The sequence below is a fragment of the Dermacentor variabilis genome, chromosome 1, assembly GCF_050947875.1.
Source record: "Dermacentor variabilis isolate Ectoservices chromosome 1, ASM5094787v1, whole genome shotgun sequence".
NCBI lineage: Eukaryota > Metazoa > Arthropoda > Arachnida > Ixodida > Ixodidae > Dermacentor > Dermacentor variabilis.
Window position 1 is genome coordinate 57842887 of NC_134568.1, and position 20528 is coordinate 57863414.

A 20528-nucleotide genomic window follows, 5' to 3' on the forward strand; every position below is an offset into this window, starting at 1 on the left:
TTGTAAAACAAAAAAAAGTTCTTGAATTGATTTTTGAGACTATTAGTGACCAAGGAAGCCGTAAGTGTATTGCCAGCACTGAACAATAAAGTGTGCAGTGTTGCCTAATTTTTGTGTATGACTGTCATTGTGGCCAGTATTCTGAAAGCAAAACAAATTTCTATACTCCTGCAAACAGAAAAGTTTGTATTAGTTTATTTGACTACACAACAAAATATAAAGGAAAAAATAACTCCAACGTTGATTATTAGCTTGTTGCATTTGCGGTGAAAACAGATAACTTGGTTTAGTAGCCAGACTTTGACAAACATTGAGTTGTTGCCAGGTTTTTGTGCATATAACAATACAAACCAACTTGTTTTAACACTAAATTATTATTTTATTTAATTACTGTTTTGTAGAGTATATAATCCATAATTATTACGTAAAATTAACTTACATAAGTACATTGTATGCTGACTTTTCTAGTTGCTTATTGTACATAGTTGCCTGGATTTTGTGTACTACTTAATTTACAATAGCCACTAAGAGTTTAATATTTTGTTTGGTTATTTCAAGAAAATGTTTGAAAGTGTAACACTATTATTATTATTTGATTTAATTTTGCGAATAGCAATAGTTAGTGTGTCTTTGCTCATTGTGGTCAACATTCGTGAGCCACATTCATGGTAGTCGAGGTTCTATATGGAAGCGTTCTCATGTGTTTTTGTGCGGAAAATTTCGCCGGTATTCGTTACGCCAATGCAGCTGAGCTAGTGTTCACTGCAGGGACCGCATGCTTTGTAGCTAACAGTTCAACGAAAACGACGACTTGGAAGTTGCGTTTCCTGCAAGTGGCTTTAAATGCAAGTGGCTTCAGCAGGCTTTAAATGTACTACCCTTTGGATGCTTTCATGTGCCTTTTGTTGTAGAACACTTAGCTCATTTAGGGCAGCACTACACGTATGTGTCGCACCAGCGTCATTCCGGTGATCCACGGTGAAGCACGGTGAATTTCTCGGCCCAGTCCTTATCAGAGGTGGCGTGGGCCCACTAGCAGACGACGCTAGCAGTCGACGCGTATCTCACGCTGGCGTGAGCCTGCGCTGTTCGGCTGCCATAGTTCATGGCGGCCTGATTCGTGTGGCCTGTGAAAATGTTCATTCACCAGTGTTATTCTTTATATATTTTAGCTGTTACTCTGAAAGCTTGTCACCAGTTTAGCTGTGGAGCAAGCTGCCCATAAAGTAGTCATGCGTAAGCTTTCACGCGTACAGTTTTACTCAGCCGAGTAAATGAGACAACACGACGAAGTTGCATTAATGCATTTTGTCGCCGTCACAGCGACAAAATCACGCTGTCACGGGCACTTGTCGTGATATGATAATGTGACTGCATGTTCCATTCACGTTGCTGCTAAGTTCACATTTTTCCTTTAACTTAATCGTTTACTTAGCGATGTCGTAAGCGGGTGCAGTCTTTGTGGATTTATCAGATGACATTGCAGAGCGACTGTGGTTTGAGACCCGGAAAAGGTCCGGATGGTGTTGCACTGGCTTTATCTTGGCCCCCTGGCTTTAGCGTGACCCCGTGCTCTATGCACTGAATGTATTGAGCTGACGGAGCTAAAATTGGAAACCCTGTAGCGAAGGCGTTACCACTAGGAGTCGAGAGCGCCGACTGCTAAACCATGGCCTCAAAGATAGTGGACTGCTCCGAGCTTTGAGTCAATATCAAGTCCTTATAAAAATTTGTGTGCATCTCGCATAGAGGGCGCCATCGGCGACAAAACCGGAAGTAATGGTCCGGATGTTGACGGCGGTGCGCGGGGGTTTGTCTGGGACTCGGGGGCGCAAACAGACTCCAGCGGTATGTGAATCGCGGTTGCAGGCCACTCGATGCACGTTATCACGAAAGCGCTGTGATCTGACCTAAGGTACGGATCTTGTATTTTGTCTTTGATTAGCGGGAACTGTTCGCTGCGTTTCGTTATGCACTAAGTGGCGGGGACGTGTCGTCAAATCACACGCGTCCCTGCTGTGACGGGAGTCGTAGGTATTCCGTCGACGAAGGTCTCACGATCGAAGTCTGAAATTCCAATGAAACGCGCAGAACATTTGGGCTGTTCGTCTATAAACATGATCAGACAATTCCCAGACGCTCTTCTTGCTCTAGTGTCTCGTTGTCTCTTCATTTGGAGGAGCAGTGGCATCGGAAAGGCTCATGCAGTCAAGAATTTTATGCCGGCGCAGCATTTGCGAAAATACTGAAGCCTATTCTGGGAACGCGAGTTTATGGGAGAAAATAACGCCCGTAGCAACTCAGCCCAAGCTTTTATATAGTTTAGAAAGAATCGCGAAGAAGGCCCGGGTCCGAGCAGCGCGGCTGGTTTGTCACAGTCCTTCCTGCACTCTGTTTCCTCCTTGGCTGAGATGTCGCGCTGCTGCTGCTGCTGTGCTGTTTGGCGCGCCCGCTGAATTGGATGTTTCCAAGATATACATAAAAGTTAATCGCGAAGGCCCCACTGAGGCTGACGTACAATTGCTGTAGCTGCGAGTCGAGATACACGCAACCATACGGCCGCATGTTTTTTTTTTTTAGCTCCAACAGGCGATGCATTATAGGGCGCGCTGAACGCGTCTTTCATTGCACTTAGTGTAAGATGAAGCTTCATCAAATTGATCGGAAAGGCGGTTAACGTTGCAGCAGTGCAATTTTATCATCATCGGTCACTGCTGTGACGAAGGCTTCCCCCAGCTATCTCAAGTTATCCGTGTCTTGCGTGAGCCGTTTCCATCCTGTGCCAGTTGGAGTCCCTAATTTTTTCACACAGCCTTATCTATCCTCTGCCGCCCATGGCTGCGTTTGCCTTTTTTCAGCGTTCGTTCTGTTACGCTCTTGTGGACCATCGGTTATTAGAAAGCATTACTTCTGATTTCTTGTACTTTTTTAATGGTGGCCCGGCAATAATTTGTGGCAGCTGTTTCCCACCGTTTGCCCAATGTTATGATCTGTGATGCTGAGGTCTCCAGGAAGGTATATTAAGTACTGAAATATTGTCTACCAGCTATTAGCATTCTCAATGGATTGCCCAAATCTAAGTACCAAGCAGCACTTTGAGCAAAGCAAGGCATTCGGTGTACTTATACTTCAAGCAGATTGATTGTTTAGTTTTAATGCTACAAAAACATTGAGGTGCAGTTTGTTTCCCTTCCCCTGCCTCTCCGATTGTCAGCCCAAAAAAATGTTGATGCAGTGTATTACGATGCATGAGTTCGGACGAATTCCGTCTTGATCTGAGACAGGAGAGTATCTGCGTAGTTTGGCGAAAGGAAGCACGAAAAAAAAAAAATAACAGAGAGAGAAAGATTCAATTAACCAGACGCGTATGGGTATCTTGGTGGGGGTTTTGTCAAGTGTGCTTATGAGTACTCTGATCGGTCTTGGCAACTGTGAGCATTTATGCTTCCCAGCAAATGTACTATATACGTATCAACGCAACGAAGCATCAAATAAAACGATATGATAGGCGTGTGCGAATATTGGAAATCTCGAACAGCACTCTAATAGCATGTGTTATCCGATTCGTATTCGATTTGTATTCGATTCGAGGACTGACCATTCGAGATTGTCGAACACAAGAGACCGCAACATGTGTTAATAAGAGTTTTGAAAGAGAAAACCCAACGAAAGTGTAGGGTCTCTTCCCAATGATTCTGCTGCAGGAGAGCCGCGTTTGTAACTCGCATGCAGCCAGTTCTTTAATTAAAGGGGCACTTAGACAATACTCTAACTAATCATGGAACGCTGTCACTAAAAGGACGTCGTCTCACGAATGTCATGCCGCAAAAATGTTTCGAACTTTTATCGCACATATACCCGGCCTTCTCCCTTCGTCTCCGCTAGCGCGCTGGAAGCTGCACAGCGGAGAAGCCACGAGAAAAGAGCCCAGAGCAAAAGTTGAGTGTCGCGGCTACGCTCGTCGCGACACCCCGTGGCGGCGGCGGCAGACCACGCTGCGCAGCACGCCGCTGGTATCGCGGGAGGCTACGCGTGGTTCGAAGGCACGGTGGAAGATATTCTTCCGTCGTGTTCAAAGGTGGACATTTTCTGTCATCTTGAGATCCCACGCATACAGGGTGCCCCAGCTAACTTTAACCACAGTTTAAGAATATGCACAAATATAGAAGCTGGACAGAACCAAGGTAACGTTGTTTGCTGTCGCTTGGAGACACTCGAATTGTTTTTTTTTTCATTCCCCTTAATTAGATAATTACTTTTAACTAACTACTCAACTTATCAAATATTATAATTAGATGAAAAGTGTCAATGAGAAAATTGTAGGGCGACATGAAAAAGTCCCGATACAACTCTTTATTGTTCAATACGTGCTACATAGAAGTGTTTTTCTGAGTGTGAAAGAAGCGCGCGAATGCACGCAAAATTGCCGCGCGACTGGCCGCACGAGGCACTTTGCGTGCATTCGCGGACTTCTTTCACGCTCGGAAAAACACTTATGTGGTACGTATTGAGCAACAGAAAGCTGTATCGAGAGATTTTCGTGTTGCGCTACAATTTTCTCATTGACGCTTTTCGTCTAATTGTAATGTTTGAGAAGTTGATTAAGGAATGCAGACTAATTATCGAATTAGGCAGACTGAAAAAATATATATACTATCTCCACGCGACAACAAACAGCATTACTTTGGTTCTGTCCAGCTACGTGACATTCGCATATTTTTAAGCTGTGGCTAAAGTTAGCTGGGACACCCTGTATATTTTTCGTTCGTTTAACTAAAAATTAGCAATTATGCACTACTGAGAATGCTCACGCGAGCACGAAATCAGCCAGTATTGTTGGTGGGTCCAGCTGCTTTCCATGATGCTGCGTGACGACATTGTAGGAGCGAGATCAATTGCGATGTTTCGCTCTGTTTTGCGGGAGACTGTAAATTCCGTGCTGCATGATGTGCAGTAATGTTTGGCCCACACGTTCACAGCAGCCTCTACGACAGACCGGAATCGGCAACGTTTTCTTTCTATGCCCAAAATGTATTTCAGGACCCCTTTAACGAACGCAAGTCATAGATAAGTTGTGCCCAGTAATTTCCGGTCATTCAGTAAGAGTGGCTTGCAGGGCTAGCATCTAACTCTTTTTCTTTCTCGCTGTTAGGCAACCTGCAAAGCTGCTTTTATGAAATTGTTTTTTGGGCAGTCTTACCGTACGCAGCCTGTGGTCTCGGTACGTTTAACAACGCTTTAATTTGGGCAGGTTGGCACATCTTATAAACCGCAGCTTCAAACGGCGCGACACAGGACACAGAAAAAGAACCACAGGACAGAGTGCTGCTTTATTTCCAGGAACGGTGTGCCCCTGTTTTCGTCTCAATAAACCAATGTGCAGTGCGTTAGTATCAAACCTATTATCTGCTTTTCGAGGAACACGACGCTGTACGTGCGTCTGCGTGATGACGTTTCATTCCTGTCATGGTCATGATGCGGCAAATGACTGAAAGCAGTTTTTCATCACTTACACGCTCCTCAGCTGGCATGAAACGTTGAGTCGTGAACCGCATTACACGCATGTTACAAGTAAATAAGCCGTTTGTTTACCAAATGGACTCGCAATTTTCATATCGGACTTTGTATAGAAGTATGAGAATATTCGGGGTTCGGTTACATATTCGAAGGTCATTTGCTTGGAATATTCGTATTTGATTCCGAAACTCGCCATTTGGAGGCTCCTTTGGGTGACATCAGTACCAAACTTATTGGGTTCTTGTGCGTCGATTCGCTCACTGGACATCTACGTATATATAATTATTATAACCACGTCCCGTAGTTCGCTTTTTTTTTAATGTAGCCCGTGATTCATTTTAATCAAACGTGCATCTGCTGCAGCTTCCTTTAAACCGCGCCAGTCTCGATTAATAAAAAAAAAAAATCTTTGATCGTGCGCTGCCCGCGTCACTGGAACTTGTGCGATCGTTTTTCTTGCTGTGTGTGTGAAGGGCGCTTGGTAACAACGCGGCTACTTGGCTTATAGCTGAGCAGCGTGGTGCTTGCATCCGTCGGAAGCAGGGCGTGTTGCCTTTGCTCACCTTGAGTGACGCGCTAATGCTCCTGCGGTCTTCTTGACAGCGTACGTGTCATTCGAAGTTCGCTGGCGTATCGAATAGGAGAAAGGGGCGCTGTTGGGTATTCGGCCCCGTATACATATACTGTTCACACGCAAAATAAAAGAAAGAAAAAGAAGGATAAAGTAAACAAGACGCAACAAAAAGTCAAAGCTGTGCAGGCCTCTTCGAGTTGAAGCCCTGCATATCACCGTTCTCTCTTCCCACCGCCCGTGCCTCTTACCTCTCACTCCTGTGATGCGTGGGTATCGGTAGAACCAAATCTGGGAACGTAGGTGTTCTGTGCAAAGGGCAGAAAGCCGAGCATAGGCCACATCCCGTCGGGTGCTCCTCCACCTGTGAGGGAAAAATCTGCCCCAAATGCCTTTGGTGTCTTTGGTGTAACTAGCCGGTGAGTGCCAGCTGGGCAATAGCTATGGGTTGAACATTATTATTAGAGCTGTTGAATTGGTGGACGCAAGTTGCTTAACCTACCCAATGAACTGAGGTCGACGACACTGCGCATGCGCACTAGCCATTCGTTTCTTCTCTACGCAGCGCCAATAGCGTGCATTCACTTTAGGCCTGTTTTTCTTCTTCTAAAACGTCATATATAGGGAGACTTGCGTACATTGATTGCGTACGTTGGTCCGAACCTCCAGCTGCTGCAGCTTCTAAGGCTCAGCATGTGAGGTAGCGGCGTAGCGCCGCAGCAGCTGCAAATTTCGCTTCCTAAACGGCGCTGTGCTTTCGCGCGCACCGAAATGTGAAGTACGATGTGGTGGCCACCGGCATGGAGGAAGGACCAAGAAGGCGCGCGACTTGATACACTTGAAGCTAGAAAAAGTCAGTACAACACATGATAATGTTCTGGTAGATTTTAATATTTCCCACCGCCGCTCTCATCCGCCTCAGCGCGCGCTCTTCCGAAAATACAACAGGTGCGACAGTAATGTGGCGGTTGCCGCACTTGCAACGAATCAGTGTACGCGTTACAAGAAGCAACCGAAGTTGCTCGAGCTCATCGCGAGAAAATGGACACAGAGCGGTTAGCAAAGTGTTCCAAGAAGTGCGCATCGATTAAAACAAGCCCGAAAGCAAACAATGTGCCCAGACCGCCGAACGCGGAGAAAAAAAAAATAATAATAAATAAGGAGGGTGCATCACGTCACAATCTTGAAACCTAGTAATAATAAAAAAGTAGTAATAACTGGAAAAGCAGCCAAGCACGTGACGGCAAGGGGTATCTAAAGGCATCAAATACGGCGAACAGAAAGCGAGCAGCACCGGCTGGATGAAAGCGACGGCAACTGTATAGCGGCCCGCGGTACTCAAACGTATACCACTGACCAAGCTACGTACGGCGTTTCCCACGACTCTCCCGTGGAAAGCGGGGAGAGAACTGCGAAGGTTAGCTGGCTAGCGTCATGCTCCCGCCTAGTATTTTTCTTCCCTCCATGTCGCCGAGCGCAGGGTCGCATGCTGGGCCTACTTTTGAAAAAGCGGGAGAGAGAAAATCGAAGGGGATGGCTTGACGGAGAGCTGACTTGTAAAGTCTGGCCGCGTGAGGTAATGCTACCTCCTATAGTTTCTTTACTTCCTCCATGCCCGCCAGCAAGGGTCTATCTGCGCACATTGCCGCTAGGGGCCTCTCAAAGCGGTAGCGGATCGCTCTTAATGTCACCTAGTTTCTTCTAATCCATTACAGCCAAAGCACTGCGACTGATACCATCGTGGCTTACCTTTACCACTCTGCGTACTTGTGCGATATGTGGTCGAACCTGGAGGTCCGCTTGCCAGCGTAAGCGCTGACCCTATTGCTTGGTTACTCGATTTCTTGTGCCAATGTCGTCTGTTTGCTGAGCAGTCACATCCAAAGTTCCAAGTTCACCACACAACACAAAACGAGTTCGACTCGAGGCGCGACTTCCAGTGGCAGCAACGGTCGAAAATAGTGGGGCGGCGCCACTTGCGATGCGGCGGGGAGATGACGTTGACGGACCTGGCAGGGCGCGGTCAACGGAGCCAGAGCTACACTCTTCGGGGATTCTTCTCGACACCGCGGTACCTCGCCAGGAGGACGCACGTGAAAGCTCCTATCGACCTTGTATAAATCGTGGCGTAGTCCAAACCGAGCTTGCGTTCTCTTACGATTGAACCATGACGCGGGCGCTCTGTTGGTAGCTGCTGACCGCATTGTATAAGGAAGGAGAGCAGCTTCTCGCGTTCATTCTGGCGTCCTGACGTCGTTAGCTGCGAGGCGCAGTGAAAAAAAAGAATTGTCCATGCGAACCCGCCGTCTTCAGGTCTTCGAAATATGATGAGAAGGGTTCTGTCGGTAAAAACTGGATGCCGCGTTCGGAGAGTCCGGATCCAAGGCTCGTCCCTGGTCGCCAATGTGCCACCGACTGCGCGTCGCGCGCACGTCCGTACGTGGTGCCAGTTCTTGGACAATGGAGTGGGAGCCTGCGCAGATAAGCCCGCTTGCGACTGCAAGTCGAGACGCCGTCGCGCTTCTGCGGCGAAACGGGAACCGTGCGAGTGCTGCGCCTTCTGGAGTCGACGACGCTGCATTCGCACAATGTGCATCCGGGCCTGCACACTCGAATGATCGATGCATGTACGCGACATAGCCTAACTATGAAAAGCTAACGATCATATTTTACGAAGAGACTGAAGAAGAAATGTAACTGAGTGTTAAGGTCCTGCTGTTTTTCTTAACGGCCGTACATCAGCTAGAAGACGGTAGGCAGTGGTCAGCGAAATTGAGGGGTTCTTGGTTTACATGAGCCTAACAAAATCTGGTCGTGTTGGTATGTCCGATTTAAGTTCCGTCATCTGGTGTACGTTGACGCCAACAGGATCGGATCATTGCGGCGTTCGGGCGGGTTTTGTTCAGCCCGGGTGGGTCGGTTCGAACATGCTTGGCGAAATGAGTTTAAACGCGGTCGGATCGGTTTAGGTCAGTACGACTGAAAAGACTGGAACGGCACGCGTCGAGTTGGTGCCATGCATGTGCCACGCCTGTGGGTGGATGACATTTTTTTTTTCTCTTTTCATTCACCAAATGCCGTGGCGTCGCACAGTGGCAGCGAGAGAGGGAACACAGACGACACGACTGCTGATTTCTTCTTTGCGAAGTCGTTGCTTCCGCTGCCGTTTCCTAAAGACAATTCGTCGAAAAGTTATTGCCGATTCTATACAGAATCAGAGTAACGCTGGCACAGGCTCGCAAAACGTCCCCAAAGGCACAGTATGGGTGTTTCTGACCTTTCCCGTCGGTTCTCGTGACCGGCGCCAGACGCCTTCCCACGGGCTGCGCGCCGTGAGAAGTCGACGCGGGGTTTACGGTTGCCGTACTTCCTGTCGCAAAGGAAATGTCATTCCGGCAATCGCCTATGAAAGAAAAGGATGGCGGCGAAGGGAGAGAAAAAGAAAGTGCGGAATGCGTGCATTTCCCTTCTCCCTTCATACCGACCTCGTGTTGGGCATTGTTTGTTGTGCCTTTGTTTTTCGTGTTCTTAACCAGTGATTCCGTAGTTGCAGCAACGTTGCTCACTTAACGTGAACATCAGACTTGTACGTAACGAATTACATGCAAATAATTACTGGTACTCAATAAAATTGTTTGCTAGTTTTATAATTGATGGATAACTTTTTTTACTCCATAATACAGTAATTCAGTTGCTTTTTCCTTTTTTTTAAGTACCGATTTGCACGCAGTTAGTAAAATTTACGAGACACGCCAAATTTGTAACTATATATAGAACGCCCTCGGTCGTGCCACGCAGCAGCCTTGCGGAGGCGCATGTTCAGACCGGAAAACCTGGGTGTCAGTATTTGATTTGTCATCTTAACGCTCCTGCGCATGTTTGCCGACTATTTGAACCGGCGCTTCTCTAGAGCGATGACCGATTCGGACGCTGATGCCAAGAACTCACCCAGGGACGATTTTTTTCTTCTTTTCATTCCCCATTCTGGGAGTGTTTTCTCCGAGCTCCAGTAACAACCAAGTGCTGAGCTTCATAGTGGACTCTGTGGTGTCTAGCATCCCACACCAACTACCGCGAGTTCGGGCATAGCGAGCCTTAAGGCCGCCTCAGCCGTCGCTTCGCGTAATCTAGCACGCTAGTGCAATATAGCGCCGCTGCGTGCGCGCTCAGCCTGCAAAGGGTGCCGAGCGCTGCAGGTTTATTCGCCTCCGGGGACACCTAACACTGCACATAAGACCGGTCTTGGAGTGACGCAGGAAGCAAAAGGACTCCCCAGTAAAGGGAAAAATACAGAAAGTACGCCGTTTACACGTCGCTTCAGTAGGATGGTTCCCCGCTATACGCCGCTAAAGGCATCCCCTCGTCTATACTGCGTACTCTCGCGATGACCAATCTGCCTTCTCGCGAGAGCCAGGGCAACCTCCATCGGCTTGAGCCCCAATAAGTGCGGCTTAGCATAGTACTCCCACGCACGAGCACTAGGCGCCGCTCTTCGGCTGAGCGCTCATAAAAGGATCAACGCAAGGTACGTCCTCGTCGTAGGTACGTTACACCGTAGAAGATCTCAAGTTCGAGCGATGCCCAAACAAAGGGGCCGGCGGACGAGAAGGGAAAAAAAAGGTGTGTATATATATATGTATATATATAGTCGTCTCGGTGAAGAACATGGTTGGTTTTGGGGTCATACCCATAGCACCAGATATTATAACCCGTGAGGTTCTTTATAAGGAGGTCTGGGTTACTTTCGAGGTGATCTTTTTTTTAAATACTGGCACAAGATCGTACGACTGTTCTTAATTTTGTTTTTCTGTTCTCTGTAAGCAGACGGTGAACAAGCTTCGCGGCATCTTGTATAATTGCACTCACAGGAGCTCCAACTAATTTCGGCAGCTTCTCAAATCTTGTCATTTGTGTAGCCACGACTGTCGCTTCTTGCCGAATTTTTCAGACCATCTCGTAGGTGTGACTGGTGGAAGGTAGGGCAAATCAGGATTATATTTAACGCTCATTTGTCTTCCTGGAACCGATCAAGCCACTCAGAAATTCGTGTGCATCCTCCACCAATGATGTTTGAAGCATTTCAAGTGTTTCCTCTGTCCTTTTTCCAAGGAGGAATAAAAATAAGGGGAATCGCTGTGAGTTACCAACAGACGTTACGATTTCGTAAGAGTAACTCAACAATAGTTGGGACAACTGTCACCATAAACCCGTAAGACATTTTACAGTTGCGTCAATTTAACTACTGACTTGTGAAGTGTTCGGACACGCTCACCTAGCGAGAAAATGCACGAAGAGCTCCACGAAACCAGTCCGTTTTCTTTTGTTGTTTTGGTCTCCTCACCTCTCCTCCCCCCCCCCTCCCCTACACACACTCATACCCCACGCACACCTGTTGCACATAACTCTAGTCCTTGAGCTAGGTTATTCAGACTTGTACGAGAAATCGAAGGACGTAGCGCTAATTAACATCCTAATTAATAGCGTCACGGCACATATCGAAATTTACGTAGTGTAGCCGGTGAGTTTGCAAGGCTTATCCTTTTGGAATGAATTTCCAGAATGACACCAGTTTCGAGATATGCGCCATTACTCGCCGTAAGAATGCATTGCTGTTCCGCTTTGTTTTTTAACAAAACGCTCTTTTGAGCATTAAAACACAAAAATGACTGGAACGCTCGCGTATTTCGTTCCATTCTTTCGGTATAATATCTTGGAACCGGTGTCATCCTGGAGGTTCATTTCGAGTGAATGCGTCTTGCAGACTCAGCGGCCACAATTATTAAATTGCAACATGTGTGCCGTAACGTGATTCATTGTGAATTTAGTTTGTTGAACATGCGTTTTGATTTCCCTCGCCAGTAATGTCCGCCTCGCTGAATAATACAGCTCAAGGACAGGAATTACGCTATCTGCCACAGGTGATTTTCAAAATTCCGGAAACCGCATATCATCTCGTCATATACGGTGACCCCGTATATGACGAGATGATATATGCGGCCGCAGATAAGCGAGAGTTCCATTGCTTGCGTAAATGCCAGTATTCCTGTGATGACGTCTGCACGATGATTTCTGGGATGTCTCCGTTATGTTTGCTTTGTGAGTTTATACTGCGTGAAGCTTCGCGAGTAAGTCGACGTCACACTGCGCACCTGCCACAGCGAAGCACCTGACTGCGTTGACGGCATCGCTGCCGCTATGGGCTCCGCGCTGTCGCACGGGCGACATGCCGTAGCGGCGACAAGACCTGCACCGAGAAGGGCAAGCATCCGCACCACTCTGCCGCGTCGCCTAACGCCCTTTCGTCGGGGACAAGTGACGAACCGGAAGACGAGAGTACGGGGGCACCTGGCGTGGACTGCCGTACGCTCTCGTCTGCCGCACGATGAGAGCCAGGTCGCTGCCGCAGCCGCCGACGCTTCTCGGCATATACCGCGGGATTCATGCCGCACCCTCGGCTGGGAGCCGTCATCGGGCGCCTTGCACTGTTGGCACGCGCTGCAGGCTTGTCGGAGGCGTCGCTGTAAACTACGGAACCTTTTGCGCATCCCTTGTGAAAACACGTCGTCCGTGGGGCAAATGCAAATCCCGTGTCCGGTGATTCGTACTCGGAATACGTGTACGAGGGGTCTCGCTTGGATACCTAATTAAAGGTACCTAATTAAGGATACGCTCGTGGATGTCCCACCTGGATTACATTTTCGCGCATAAACATGGGGAATGTTCGCCGCGGGCTATTCCAGTTTCTACGTGAGAGAATAATCTGTTTTGCGACGCGTTCAAATGCGCAGCAGCTTATCGCGTCTCAGTGCACACGTGTGCACCGTACTATACTGTATGCGTATGTCATCCGACAACGTTGACTTCAAGGTTTTCGCTTACGCGAATAGAACTACAGGCACTTCGCGGAGAGTCGAGGATGAGGGGGGGGGGGGGGGGGGCTTCCTGTAGTGGCACGTAGAGCTTATGCTTGCGCGTGCGCGCACCAGGCACGTATCAGGCCTTGCCGAGTGGCTTCTGAGCGCGCCCAAAGTTTGCGTGTGCTAAGGGCCCTCCACACAAAAGCGCCCGAACCGAACTTGAATTCTGCACGTGTGGAGTGCCGTTGACGCTGTACAGGGTGTCCCCAGTTGTCATGCACCAGTTTATATGCGGGGTGTTTCAGCGAACACTTTCAAAAATCTTTAAAGGTTGCCTGTGGCAGATATCACAATTCTAGTTCATGAGCTGGTCTACTCGAAGCGGCAAACAATAATTGCACATAAGATTGGATGCAAAATCGAATAATTAATAAGAATTCAATAATGAAGTTTTGTAATAATTACATTATGACCCATATTGCAATTTACAAATTCTAGCCGTGGACTTCGCAAGGTAGATCCACTTGGAACAAATATTCAAGATGGCACCAGTTTCGAGATCTAAATTCCCGAACTTTGCGGAGAAATGCATTGGCGTTCCAGTTAATTTGTTAACAAAACTTCGCTTCATTCACTAGAGCACACAAGTAATGGGAACGCCAATGCATTTCTCCGCAAATTTCGGGGGTTTATATCTCTAAATTGGTGTCATCTTGAAAATGTGTTCCAAGTGGATTTGCCTTGCGAACTCCACGGCTACAATTCGTAAATTGCAATATGAACCATAATGTAATTATTACAAAACTTCATTAGTGAATTCTTATTAATTATTCGATTTTACATCTCAATCTTTTGTGCAAGTAGTGTCGCATGATCAGGCGTCGCATGATCTTACAAAATTTTCTTCGTCATTGAAACAGCCAGGCCATTAGTATTCCATAAGCAATCTTTCCTTTGATTTGTTTATGCCTAGGTGGCCAGACCACCCATTTCCATGACAAAGACTCAAAAGGTCCTTCCTGTACTTAGTAGGTACGACTAACTGATCTAAAATCCTACTCTTTCGGTCTCTGTAGTGCCGATACAACAGTCCTCCTCTCTCAATTGTATTGTCACGTTGCGCCTAGCAATGCCTTTTTTTAGCTGTGTGATGCAGTTTAGCTAAGCTGTCGTCATTCTTTTGCTCGGCTGCCAGTGACTCTCTGTCCACACGTAAGAGCCGATCAAAGTTCTTTGAGGCCGGAGATAGTAACGACCCTGTCTCGCTTGCGAGCGCGTCACTTGGCTCTCCCTGCAGGCGCGAACTTTGACAACCTAGTGATATACTCTCATTGAGCTGGTCAGCTGGCAGGATTTCCTCAACCGTTTTTTCGTCCCTCGAGCCTAGCTCGGATTCGGTTACTGAAGTTACTTCTTTTACTACTTCCGCTGGAGTAGCTTTTGCATTTTCAGCCGAAAGCGACGCGATTTTTCGAGCTTGGCGTCGCGTCAACGCCTGTACTATGCCCTCTCCCAGTTTAAGCCCGTTGTCACGCAGTAAATGATCCGACCGATTCGAAAAAATGTAAGGGTACTGCAGCGACGAGAATTTGGAAACTGCAGCCTCGGTCACGAGCTCCCCGAACGGTCCACTGATGTTGAGTTTGGCCATGGATAGACACACGCTGTGTTCTTCTACAACCTGTTTGATCCATGCTACTTCTCCCGTGAAGTCATCCACCGTCACGTAAGGCGGATGGACAATGTGCATAGTGGCGGAACTGCCTCGCAGCATCCAGCATGGTTTGCCATTATCTCGTAGGTCGTGATGATATGGGCTTAAAAGTTCCATATTCTCGCCTTTTTCATCCACGTAGGCGAAAACTACGCTAGGCTTCCGGCAGTTTACAGCGATATGTCCGAGTTTGTGGCACTTATAGCAGCTGTTGGGTCTAAAAGGTTTCTTTTCTGCTCTTTTTGTATGATTTCCCCGTTTGATTTCTCCTCGCTTTTTTCTGAGGGCTTTTCCTCCATGTCTACAGGCTCCGGTCGTCTAGTCTAAACCATTTATGAACGGAAATGGTTTCCGCAGTCGATTTCGACCGTCCCAATTTCCGTGCTCGGCGTTCAGCGAAGGGTACGCGTTGCGTTCTCTTCGGCTAATTCAGCCGTCCTTTCCACAGTGTTTACATTTCCTCTGTCTTGCACCCACAGCTTCACAGATTGGGGATGCTTTTGTAAAACTGATCTAGACACATGCATTCAATGATCCTGTCTCTGCTCTCGTACGCTTCCGCTCTTTTCAGCCACTCAACTGGGTTGACCTTTAAGCCATATGCAAACTCCGGATATCCTTCGCTCTCCGTCTTGCCCGTGCTTCTAAACCTTTGCCGAAAAGCTTCGGCTGAAAGGCGGTACTTCTTAAAAAGACTAGCCTTAACCTTCGCATAATCATCTGCATCTTGCGCATTGAGTCTGGCGATTAGTTCCGCAGCCTCACAGGGCAACATAGACAACAACCGCTGCGGCCATATACTCGTACCGAAGTTCATCTTCTCGCAAGTGCTTTCAATATTTCCTAGGAACAAGCCTATATTGTTCCCGACCTCAAATGGCTTTAACAGCCTGTCCATGCGGTATGATTCTGCCTCACTTGATCGTCCCAGAGCCCCTTCACTTCCTTCACTTCCTTGAGACAACTCCAAACGTTTGCTTTCAAGTTCAAGTTGCATTTTTCTTAACTCGCGATCTTTCTCGCGTTCCTCTCTGTCCCGTTCTTATCTCTCTCTCTGTCCCGTTTCTCTCTTTCCCGTTCTCTTTCTCTGTCCCGTTTCTCTATATAACCCAATTTCAATGTCCTCCTCACTGGCCTGTTCGGAAACCAGCTGCAATATTTCCAATTTTAGCATTTGCCTGCGTACTTCTAGACCCAATTCCTCACCAACAATCAACAATTCGTCTCTAAGCAGTGTCCTTAACTCCATGATTGCTGCTGTACTCCTTTGGTCCTGCTCGCTAAACGTACCTAGGTAAACACAACCTAGCTAACAATCAACAATCCAGCTTCCCTAATGTTCTAAACTGAACAACCACAAAATGAAGCCTAGAGAGTCAAAGCAAGAACGAAGCACTCACCACAGAAACAGCACCACGTCGCTGCCAGCCAGTTGTAAGGGTTGAGGTCGGGCATGAAATAAATGGTAGCTAGCCCATGCCGCCGTCCGACTCATCCACGCTGAGGACGTTATTGAAGGGAGGGACTTGTTCTCATCGAGAACGAGCAATATGGGATTTATTTATGATATGTACATGAAGTGTGGAGAACGTTACATTTCATCAGTCTAGCAGGACTGAAAGAGAATGCACACCAAACAGCCGACAACAGCTGCTTAAAAACACTCTGTCCTCCCTAGATCTTTAGGTGAGGGAAAACTGCCTTTCAACCTTCGACCAATGCGAGCGACCGAAGTCATCGTAGTCGACCCGCCTTTAAGGTGGAGGGTTCACACACTCACTTCCGCTCTTTGGTTACACTGAACACACCGAAGTGAGAGGGTTCTCGTAGACAGAGGATTTGAACCAAGCAAGCGCCTCTTGATCCCAGAGCTGACCCAGGAGTCAGTTGCCGCCGCATCTGTCCATTGACTGTGACGACTTCTAGCGCCCGTGAGAAAGCACCGCAAAACATCCTTTTCCAGGAGTTCTCTCGCTCCATGCAAGCCGTGAAGGCGACAGCGAATCCACTAACAATACTGGGCCCGCTCAACGTGCCTAGACATGTCGGCGCCGTTGGGCTGTTGAGGGGACGCATTGTTGTCTTTACAAAGCGAGTCGTCGCAGCGGGCTGGGAAGGGTTCGGGGGTCGCTTCTCCGAAGATCGTTAGCCCCCGAAGGCCGATTGTAACAAGGGGGCCTTCGGGCAAGTTACCGCAGAGGAAGTGCATATTCGCACTGGCGTAGGGAGTGTTTCAGTCTGGGCTTGACGAATGAGTAGAACCTATTCCCGGGTGAGCGCTTTGTTGAGCTTGGGGAACTTGCGTCTAGCCTCAAGGTCTGCCGTTGAAGCAGGGGAACCGATCTTATCACCTGGGCTAGTCGTGGAATGTCGCACGTGGTTGAAAACCTCGCAGACAAGCTATTGAGCTCTTTCATTTCACGGCGATCCCGTCATTACAAGGTATCCAGACGATTCCTAGAGGACCCTGTACGTGCCTCTGCATAACTGGACCTACGGCCAGGGACATCGTTCTGCACCAATTTCCTGCACGCCGCCATATAGTCGGTAAATATAATTCTTGGAGGGGCTGAGTTGCAAGGGGGCATGTGTTTGTTAGCGACGGCTGTGAGCTGCGCTAAGGTGGGATCTATACCTGGGAGTATTCCTCCGTCTGTGCACTTTAGGGGTCTTTATTCACGACTGCTATGTCAGAGCTCTGGGTCCCAACGCTAGCATCGGCGTGAAGGAGTATCTTACTGTATACTTCTTGAAGTAGGCAACCCGTGGGCGTCCTCTCTCGTTCTCTCTTTCGGGATTCATATGGTGTCGCAGTGTTACTATGAGAAAGAGTGGAGTTGTTTCGGGGGCGCACATTCAGAGTAGGCCAAGCTGATGGTTGACAGCCGATGCGGCGCACGACTTATAGGCCTTCTCGTGTGTGCTGTAGGCAAAATCCTTTTTCAACGACGATGAATATTTGCTAGTTTAGCGACGGTGTTATAGCATCCCCTGTCAAGGAGGTAAACCGAATGCCGAAGGGCCAACTTTGTCGCCTTCCGGATGAGGGCATCAATTCTATTAATATCTTGCTGCTGAAGGTTAATATATGGCAGGGGGTGGTTTCCAGTGGATATGCATTAGACATTATGGCGGTTGCCAGACCATAGTGTAAAAAAAATTGCAGGTTAACGCACGCGCATATAATGATCGGGCACGTACCCATGATGATATTTGGGGTTTTACGTGCCAAAACCACTTTCTTATTATGAGGCACGCCGTAGTGGAGGACTCCGGAAATTGTGACCACCCGGGGTTCTTTAACGTGCACCTAAATCTAAGCACACGGGTGTTTTCGCATTTCGCCCCCATCGAAATGCGGCCGCCGTGGCCGGGATTCGATCCCGCGACCTCGTGCTCAGCAGCCCAACACCATAGCCACTGAGCAACCACGGCGGGTGGCACGTACCCAGTATATAATTTGGGGGGGGGGGAGGGGGGGCGTGCAACCCAAGGTAACCTTTCTATGCAAATTAGGGGGGTTACCTTTACTAGTACATATGTGAATAATACCCACCATTCGTCATAAAGACGCGTAAACACGCAAAACAGAAATGAAATAAGGTGTATCTCACAGGTACGCCTGTGAGATACCTCTTCTTTACTTGGCAAACAAGGAACCACATCAAATGGACTCGCGCAGGAAAGAAGCGCACGAAGAACACTCTCAAGAACAAGTAAACAAGCGAAAGTCTAAAATAAAGATTTCTAGTGGTGTTTTAATAATTATCTCTGGAGAATTTAGAGAAATATATATTTACAGGACAACCACGGTTCGTTTGGATCCCTCGTTTACTGCTCTACCAAGTGCCAATACCTACTCTTACTGTTATTTGGGAAGTTGCGTAACGATGCGTGGCCGCCAGTCCCGTACAACCTCGTAGAGCGCAGGACGCATCAGATTCTAGACGTACTGCGCCTACCGCGGAAGGTTAGAAAAACACCCACATAATTACGGTAGAGAAGTGGCTACGTCAGGCGGCTCGACTGATAACTGTAGAAGCCAGGGCGGGATTAAGAAAAATCGGGGCCTTGTTCTATTTCGTATGCAGGCCACCTTTTCCTATACTGCCCCCCCCCCGTCTCCTGCTACGCTGCTAGAAATATGCCATGTTTCATTTTAATTCCACCAAATTAAAAAGAAGGAAGTGCGATCAACGGGACTATTATTATTGTTATTATTATAAGGAAAACAACAATACTTGCTCGAAATTTGTGCTGTTGTAAACACCAACACATATGTTCACTTTGTGATTAATCTGCATTCTGTTTTCAGCAAAAGCTAGGCTTTAAGGTAAAGATATTAGTGCACTCAAGACGAACAAGAACGTAGAAAAGACAACACAGCTCAGATGTCGATCCTTCTGAAGCTAGGCTTTGTTTGCATCACTAAGTTTAATCCCGTGAGGAGACGCATGGTTGTATCCAAAACATTCTTTATTATAATTCAAGCATCAGTCTGCAGTAATCGTTATACGCGTTACTCTGTAAATATGCAATAGATATATACAATACTTAAGGCAATGCAAACACCATAAAAATGCACTAGAATACAGATGAAAATTTCCAACTGTAATTACAAAACATTATTTGAAAATATTTTCGTTAAAGGTAAGACATGCAAGGACGACGCCTTATAAACGTGGCACTATCAGAAACAACAAAACTGCAGTTCTTTATAAACACGCTAAATATCACAAGAAGAACAAACAAGAGGCGAACAACCAAGATTTGCATATCTTGAATAACACTGCTGAGCGTTTCATTGGTAACATGGAGGCTGAGAGGCCACACAACGAACTTATTGGAACTATTCATGTATAGCGCAACCAGTCCTCTTTTAAAATGGCATCTTTCGCGCCTTCGCTTTGGCGAAATCAGATATAGTCTGTTCGAAGCATAGATCGCGGAGGAGGTCACTTTCAATGGACATGATAGCAAGCGAGTTCACTTTGTTGTCAAGGAGGCTCGAACGAAGGCGATTTTTTATCAGCGACAACTTGGAAAACGATCGCTCTGTCTCACAGTTAGCCACGGGTATGCTTAAGTACATTCGCAAAGCAATAGAAATGTTCGGAAACACATCAGTAAGCTTTCTTTCGTGCAGCAACTTCATTATTCGCAGGGGACTCGTGTCCTGGCACACAGAATTGCGCAGAAAGTTCGCAAACTGAACGATTTCAGCGAAAAATGCTGGCTCCAAATCATTTTTCTAGGTTTTCACCAACTTCTCAGCCTGCTGGTCCAGAGACGCCTCGCTCCCAACTTCTGTCAGCAATTTTAAGAATCCGAACATTTCGCAGAGTTCAGTGTAGGCAGTCTTCCGCACTCGCAAAGCAGAGCCTAGACTGTCAAGTACAACATTGTAGGTCTCTACCATAAACTTTTTTCTACCTTGTTTCGCACTATCGCTTTTTCCGTCCGGGTGCTTACTGAAAAACGATGCGTTTGCCCTCATCGTGATAACCTTGATTAGTACTTAGCGTGCGTGCTCTCTCTTCGAAGGTATCAAAGAGAGGTCGCAAAGAACTAACAAAGCCTTCGAGAGAGCTCAGCAGGTCTACAGCAGTTCAAATGTCTAGGCCTGGTTTCTGAAATGCTATGGTCGTTTTGTCAAAGCGCTCCAAGATTTCACTCCAGAAAATCGTCATGAATGCAGTCTCTAGTTTTGTCATTTTCTTGAAGAGAGAGTGCGCTTCGTTCCTAGTGTCACTGTTTTCTTACTCGTTCTTTGATATAACTTCAAGGCAACGAAAGACTGCATTGAAAATTTTCAGAATGGCCTTACATGATTCAGCGTGTCTTGACCAGCTGGTCTAAGAGAGACTAT

General features: G+C 47.3%; 2 pseudogenes; one reads left to right on the plus strand and one right to left on the minus strand.

Moving 5' to 3' along the window:
* Nucleotides 1–1808: 1808 nt before the first annotated feature.
* Nucleotides 1809–20528, plus strand: part of LOC142574954 (uncharacterized) — a 65627-nt pseudogene continuing 46907 nt past the window's right edge.
* On the minus strand, nt 13820–14695 carry LOC142571291 (uncharacterized; annotated as a pseudogene).